Source organism: Bufo gargarizans, chromosome 1 (assembly GCF_014858855.1).
Source record: "Bufo gargarizans isolate SCDJY-AF-19 chromosome 1, ASM1485885v1, whole genome shotgun sequence".
Lineage (NCBI taxonomy): Eukaryota > Metazoa > Chordata > Amphibia > Anura > Bufonidae > Bufo > Bufo gargarizans.
Window position 1 is genome coordinate 359947213 of NC_058080.1, and position 8801 is coordinate 359956013.

An 8801-nucleotide genomic window follows, 5' to 3' on the forward strand; every position below is an offset into this window, starting at 1 on the left:
TTCAACGGGTCCGCAAATCCGGAGATGCGGAATGGAGCACTGGGGTTCCTTTCCATGCTTCCGCACTGCAAAAAGATAGAGCATGTTCTATCTTTTTTTGGAACAGAAGGATCGCGGATCCATTCAAGTTAATGGAATCGAGGACCCATTCACTTGAATGAATCCGCAATCTTTCGGTTCCCAAAAAATATAGAGCAAGTTCTATTTTTTTGCAAAGGCACAGAACGGAATCCCAGAAAGCATTCCGTAGTGTTCCGCATCTTCGGATTTATTCTATGGGTCAGTACAATTAAGGTGACCCCCTAAATGAATGTTTGTTTTTGTAATTAGTTTTTTACTACTTTTGCACAATAATAGCACATCTCTTCTACTTTCACACTCACGTTTTGGGCAGATCTGTCATGGATCTGCAAAAAACGCTTCCGTTACAATAATATAACCACATGCATCCGTCATGAACAGATCCGGTTGTATTATGTCTTCTATAGCCATGACTGATCCGTCTTGAACACTATTGAAAGTCAATGGAGGACGGATTCCTTTTCTATTGTGTCAGAGAAAACTGATCCGTCCCCATTGACTTACATTGTGTGCCAGGACGGATCCGTTTGGCTCCGCTTCATCAGGCGGGCAGCAAAACGCTGCAAGCAGCGGTTTGGTGCCCGCTTTCAAAGCGGAATGGAGACGGAACTGAGCCAAACTAATGCATCCTGAGCGGATCCTTTTCCATTCAGAATGCATTAGGGCAGGCATCGTCAAACTGCGGCCCTCCAGCTGTTGTAAAACTACAACTCCCACAATGCCCTGCTGTAGGCTGATACCTGTAGGCTGTTCGGGCATGCTGGGAGTTGAAGTTTTGCAACAGCTGGAGGGCCGCAGTTTGAGGATGCCCGCATTAGGGCAAAACTGATCCATTTTGGACCGCTTGTGAGAACCCAAGACTGATCTCACAAACGGAAAGACAAAATGCTAGTGTGAAAGTAGCCTAAAGTCATCATTCCTATTGGCCTTTAGTAAAAATGGAAACAGTTTGTCTTCTCCAGCTTTCAGTTTCACTACATCTGCAGACTGTTGCTTCTCCTTCTTAGTGATCCCATTAGAGAGCTGCTGTGCTGTCTTGATCTATAGCCCTTATCTTTATTTTCCTGAGCCCATAAATACTCATGATGGCTCAGATATCTTATCAATACTTCAGCTTAAATGAGTGTTTATGAGCTGTCAGGAGTGATACGATAAGGTCTAGAGATGAAGTTGTCAGAGCAGCTTTCTGACGGATTCACTGAGCAAGAGAAGCCACAGTGTTCAGATGCAGTGAAACTGAATGTTGTAGAGGAAAAAATTTTGAAAATGTATTAAAAAATGATTTTAGCCCAAGATAAGTAGAATGCAGTAATAAAAAAAATGAAGAAAGCCTTGATAAGTGTGTTTAACCTTTCATTATTATTATTTTTTTGTTTTACTTGGGGATGTCAAAGGGTATACCACGTATACCAGAGCATATAACTGTAAGTGTCAGGCTGTGCCTATGGTAGGCCTGCCCCCAACTGCCATGGTCACCTTGAGATTGCATTTGTGGAGGGCCGATGGGAATATAGATAGCACCCTCTAACTGAGTACATCTTGCGGTTGTTATCGACTGTGGCATCCTAGAGGGTTAAATGGCTGGGATCAGAGTTATCTCTGATCCCTGCCATTCCAGGGGAGCCTTGCTTCAGCCACGGTGATTGAGGCCTGATATTAGCCCCTCCTGTAGCGGCAGGGCTCATATCAATTTCACAATTCTGATAAAATCAGGAAATGGTCATTCATTGAAGAAGTTTAATTAATTTGCCTTCTGTACTCAGAGGTGTGTGTAACAAGAAATCTGTCTTTTCCAGGCAGAGTGTGTGATCAAGCCGCTGGGATGGAATGTGAAACGTCATTCGGCTATGCTGTATACAGCGCGTCTAACAAAGCTCCCAAAAGAAGGAGGTATGAGAACGGCTCCAGTGCCTGCAAAGAAGATGTCAAAGGGCCTGCAAAGACCAGAGGTATATGGGATCTTTATGCCATTACACCCACAAGGATGAAGTACATTACATAGCCCCTGTGTTACGTTGGGGCAGACGTCAAAGTAGCCCACACCTCTTAGGCTGGGTTCACACCATGTTTTTGTCTTGCGGTTAATGTATACAAAAAAAGTATACGTTAAACGGATGCCTCTGATGTCATTCAGTGGCATCTGTCACCATAGAGTTCCATCGTTAACGTATACGTTTTTTGCTGGACTCTGCCGAATGGAAAGGTGTAGAGTACTACTCTTTTGCAGCTTTTTTTTCCAAATGTTAAATGTAGGGAAAAACGTGATGTGAACGCAGCCTTATGCAGGACTTCTGACAGTATTGAAAGGAATGGGAAGATGTCTCCATTCCTCATAAATAAGCTTGAGGAAGCCCCTTTGTCTCCTGCAGGTTGAGGCTGACAACATCCAGCTTCATCTCTCCTGGACGACATGGTGCTAAACTTCTTATGCCAAGCAGAGAAATGGCAAACTGCTGCTGCCAGATGGTGTCAGCACTGGGTGCTTCTATTGCTTCAGTCTCAGAAGCAAATGATCCTGAAGCAATATGCAGCAGCTGGTAATGGGCTGCTTACATCTACTTTCCTGCCGGTAGAAGAAGCATTGGTGGCGTATGAGGAAGGAGATCACTAAGGCTGCATTCACATCTCCATTTAGGAGATCCGGTGCAAATGCCGGCTGTCAGCCAGACAAAGACTCTTGCGTGCAATGGTTTTTCCCCAACTCTGCATTTATGCTGGAAATCGGCCGGATCACCGCCGGACCTTATTTTAGTCAATGATGATCTGGTGGTGAAGTACAGGTTCTGGAACACCCTGCCAGATCTTCTGAATCGAGATGTGAACTCAGTGTAAGGGTCCTTTTACACGTACAGATGGTCAGGCAGATTATTCAAAACAAAGCAGACGTTCCCATTATCTCTCAGATCGTCAGCGGAGATGAGGACTTCATTTACATGTAGCAATCGCCTCAAAACAATGATCGCTTGTCCCCATAGAGAATCATTGTTCCTGCGCAGCAGATTGCTGCTTAGTCAGAACAATCTTCTGCACAGGAACAATGATTTTTGGAGCTGGCAGATTGATGGGATCACCCGATGAGTAAGTGTTTGCTTGTTCATGGGCTACCAGGAACAAGCTTTTATACAAACACTCATCCCTGATAATTGAGCTGATAATCGGACCGTGTGAAAGGACCTAAGGCTGTGACTATTATGGGAAAGGGTAGGAGACTGTGGCTACTTTGTGGAAAGGAGAACTACAATGCATTGCTGTAGCTACTGCTGCTTACTGTGTAGATAATTTCTGTGTATGCTGCTTTTGCGGGGGGGACGGGGGGGGACCCTTACACAAGCAGCTTGCCCTGAGTGCCACTCGATATGCTATATGAGTGTTTGCTATTAGTGTTTTGTGGGATGTATTTAGATTTCATAATTGTAGAAGAACATTTCATGTATGATCAGTGTCCAGTCCATGGCTGTAGGTGTTAAAATGGCTTTCCGAGATTTTTACACTGATGACTTATCCTCTGGATAGGTCATCAGTACCTGATTAGTGGGGGTCTGACACCCGAGACTCCCTCCGATCAGCTGTTTGAGAAGGCATGGGTGCTCCTGTGAGCACTGCAGCCTTCTCACGCTTACTAAGCACAATGCCGTAAAATTGTATAGCATCTGTGCTTGGTATTGCACTCAGCCTCATTCACTTCTATGGGCCTGAGCTGCTCCTAGGCCACATGATCAATGAACCGGTCAATACTGGCCTAGGAAAAGCTGAGAGAAGGCCGCGGCGCCACTGCGAGCACCAGTGCCTTCTCAATTATCAAATACTGATGACCTATTCTGATGTCTGAGGATAGCGCATTAGTGTTAACATCTCAGAAAACCCTTTTAATATTTTTCATGCCAAATCTATAGATCCACCAGAATATAGGCGCTGCCAGAAGTCTCTACCTTTATGTAGGGCCAGCTCTAGGTAATTGTTCACATTGCAGTTTCCTGATATATATATATTTTATTAAAGGTTTTACATACAGCCAATTATTCAGATAAACCATACATTATATGACAATAGGATATCAATACAGTAAAATCAATCATACTTTTTCCAAATCAGCACGTCAATAACACTGCATCAAATAAACCTTTATTAAATCTCCCAGTCCCCCCCCCCCCCCCACCTCCCCCTCTCCGTGTGGTCATCTCCCTCTACATGGACACAAATGCTCAAATTCGGCTAGGTCTACACGACGACATTTTTTGCTCGACAAAAAGTCGTGCGACAGATAGGGCGCAACATTTGTCGCGCAACATTTTGTTGCACTAATGTCGCGCGACAATTTTTATAATGGCAGTCTATGGTGTCGCACTGCAACATGCTGTGACTGCGACGCGACAGTCGCAGAAAAATCCATCTCGACTGCCATTATAAAAATTGTTGCGCGACATTAGTGCAACAAAATGTTGCGCGACAAATGTCGTCGTGTAGACCTAGCCTTCTCTTACATCTTAACTTCCAAATCCCCTTAGGACCATTAAATTCTAAATATGCATCAATCTCTGAGACTCCCCCCCCCCCCCCCCCCCCCCCCCAGGTCCAGCCAGCCACACCTGCCATTGCTTCTTAAATTTCTGTACAGTGCCTCTTTTAATATAGATGCCACTCTCCATGGATAGCATATGATTGACCATATTTATCCACTCTGATTTAGCTGGAGAAATCGGCTGTACCCGTTGTTTTGCAATGGATTTACGTGCAATGTACAATAATTTAGCAATTGCTCATTTATAATCCTTGGTGGTTGTTAGGTCCTCTACATACCCAAGATACTCCACCAGTGGAGTCTGGTAAAATAACTCCATAGCTGTTTTCTATTTGTCTGTACACTCTACACCAGAAACGCTCCAGTTCTGTGCAGGACCAAAACATATGAGCCAAGTCTGCATCCGGGGCAGCACACCTAGGACAGTTAGAGTCCGCACGTAGACCCATCTTAAACAGGAGTCGTGGCTTCTTGTATACCCTATGGATAAGGCATAATTGCGATCGCCTATGTGCCACACTCATAGATATCATGGGTACTCCTGACATGTTGTATTCATGGTTTTATGCTGAGAAAATGTGTAACTTTTTTTTTTTTTTTTTTTTTTTTCCAGTAACCTGCTTTATCCAAATGCTTCCCAACAAAGGAATCTTCCAGTCGGAAAAGTGGAAACCCAATGGCAGCACATTGTACTATCCAGTCACATCACATCTCTTAGTAAATTTTGAAAAATACGATCAGATCAGTTTTGACGAAGGCTTGTTTTTTATAGGTGATGACTCTGGAGGATGTGTACAGAAAGAACAAGGTATTACATGGGGTGATGCTCATTTTTCTACGTAACCTGCACAGGAGTCCTGTCTGTTTTGTAATTGAACCCAGTGCTACTGACTAACTAGATCATATTACCTGTTAGGATACGGCCTAATTACCTGTTAGTTACAGTTTCCTGATGAGTGCATCTGTCGTATCTGTCCTTTTATACTTTCTCTCCTTTTATGATCCACTACTGATTTTAGCTTCATGTGGCCGGACCCTTAGGAAAATGCTAATTTGGGGTTTTTTCTATACATATTTTAAGTTCTTTTTCACACTTACTTTTTTGTTCAGAATAAGAAAATGATGATGACAGATCCAGTTTCTTAATGGAACAGACCTCAGAGTCTAGAGACTACAAACACTACTTTATAGAAGTAAATGTATTAAGGTACTAGGGATAATTGGGCACATGTATGTCCTTTTAGCAAATTTAGCAAATACAAAGAATAGAAAACTTGCATAACAAGGGTTAGATAAAAGACCACACATAATTACAACCGCACTTCATCTGGAGTCCTGACTACATCCAGAATGAAGGTACTTACTGTACATCACAAATTGAGTTAGCATCATCTTACAGTGACACATCAGCGGGGAAGTCCATTTCGGCGAAAGCAGTCAGAGACGCGATTAGTAAAACGCCAATTTTCCTACGCAAGGACATCTACCTCATAGGTGAACTTCAAATGCTTCCAGAAAGAGTCCCAACTTTTATACCAGTTGAATACAGATGTTCACCCCCTAATGGAACGTAGCCAGCTTATGCCTACCATAATGGTGACTGTATGTATCCTGTTTATCTGTTATTATCCCGGTCCTTGGAGAGGCCCAGATCCACAATAAATCAGAATTCCAAGATAACCATGTCCCAGTATATCAGATGAAATAGACAAAGCTTTCCACGAATCTTCCACACCACTTTCTTTGTTCTTTTCATCTAACAGAAATAAACATTGCCAGCCAAATATTCAATTTATACATGGGTCAGGGTCATTTTATCAGACCCAATGAATTCCAAATGATCAGAGACTCCATCTTCACACTTCAGTCCCCTGTGACAATGGAGTGGTGCACATGCGTGACCACTGGTCCATTCACTTCTGTGGGACTGGCAGAGAAGACACTGAGCGCTATACTCGGCAGTCCCATAGAAATGAATGGAGTGGTCATCACACAGGTGTACCAAAGCTCCATTATTATGGAGAACTCTAGGAACTCAGATTTTTATTGGTTGTTTTTATTTCTTTTGAGTCTTTACTGTTTTTTTTTAAAGGGGTTTAATGTTCTGTGTATATCTAGAGCGCAGCTGGTATCCCAGAATTCTAGCATCTGCAAATCATAGGAATAGCATATAAGTAATAGTGCTGTGGCACACATAAAAGAATAGTATATTACTGGAACACTAATGGTTGAAGGGGTTGTCTGCTTTTTACAGTTGATGACCTATCCACAGGATCAGCTGCTTGAAGAGAAGACCGCGCTCATACAAATGCTGCCTTCCCTGCTCTGTTTACCAGCTTTTCTCAGCAATTGTAGTGGTGAGCAGGTGTAATTACAAGTATGGCGTCTCCATTCACTTAGACAGAGCTGTCTCATAGAAGTGAATGAGCGCTGCCTTCTCTTCACACAGCTGATCAGCCGGGGTGCCAGGTGTCGGCCCCCTGCCAATCTGATATTGATGATCTATCCTGAGGATCAATAGTCAAAAGCGGACAACCCTTTTAAACAGCTGGGTACTTTCCTGTTCTTGGCCGCTGCAGGCATTTGTCATCTGGGTAAGCTGTAGCAGTGAAAGATCTACACCCAAAAGGACATGCCCCCTGGGCTATGATGGGGAAAGAGCTGCTAGCCAGAAATAAATCCTGCAGAACGCTTTGTGGACAAGAATAGGCATTTGTTTTTTATTTTTATTTTTTATGGGGCCTGTGAAAAGTGAAGGATGCACACAGACCGCATCCCTATTTTGTGGATCAGTGATTTGCAGACCACAAAATTGATATGGTCGTGTGAATGCACCCATACTGGAATAAGTTTGCAACAATTTTTGCAACTTAAATCAGAGCTTCCAACCCACTTTTTAAAATTCAAGTAAGTAGTGCAAAAAACACAAACTTTTGCACAAAAAATCACAAAACCTATATTTTAACAGTGAAATGCCTAACTATAACCCTTGGTTGTGTGTCTTTAGTAGATATTAATAGTTTCCAGATTAAGGCTCCATTCACACGTCCGCATCCGTTCCGCAATTTTGCGGAACGGGTGCAGACCCATTCATTCTCTATGGGGACGGAATGGATGTGGACAGCACACAGTGTGCTGTCTGCATCCGCAATTGTGGAGCGTGGCCCTGATATTCGGGTCCGCAGCTCCGCGAAAGATAGAACATGTCCTATTCTTGTCCGCAACTTGCGGACAAGAATAGGCATTTCTATAGGGGTGCTGGGCGGGTGTGTGGCGGATCCGCAATTTGCGGGTCCGCAACACACCACGGACGTGTGAATGGAGCCTTAGGGTCATCTGCCAGCAGATTTGTACCTATGAAACTGGCTGACCTGTTACATGTGCACTTATCAGCTTAAGGTATCTGTGTTGGTCCCATGTTCTATGTGCCCACATTCCTGAGAAAAATGACATTTTAATACATGCAAATAAGCCTCTAGGAGCAACGGGGGCGTTGCTATTACTGCTAGAGCCTCTGCTCTCTCTGCAACTGCTGCGCCTTCTCCACTCTATCAGGCTGGCATGATAATGTTTACACTGCCTGGCCCTCAATTGCAGTTGCAGAGTCTCTAGGTGTAATGGAAACGCCCCCGTTGCTCCTAGAGGCTCATTTGCATATATTAAAACTACATTTTTCTCAGCAATGTGGGCACATATGAACATGGGGGCAACACAGATGCCTTCAGCTGCCAAGTACACATGTAACAGGTCAGCCAGTTTATAGGTACAAATCTGCTGACAGATGCCCTTTAATTTATATACTAATGTATAAATATATACACAGGTTTCTTCAGTATTGGGGCTTGTTCACATGTGGGTTGGAGTCTTTTAGATTCTACCAAACAGGACAAAAATGTTATACAGACAGGATTCAGCACTTCCTTTATTTTCTCTAGTCTGCTCAGAACAATGGAAATGACTAGTTTTGATGTGAACATGTCCTTAAATGTCCTTCAAATTGGATCATGTGACTCATTTATTTTTATTTTTGTCAGGTCATGTGATTCACTGCTGGCGATTCGATGATAAAGAGAAAACACTCTTTATAGCAATGTCGTATTTGTTTACAGACTTTTCTGTAAGTAAAACATTTTGTGTGTTAAGATGTACCTGTTACATTGTACATGAGCTCCTATCCGCAGGCAGCATGTTTATAGAGCAG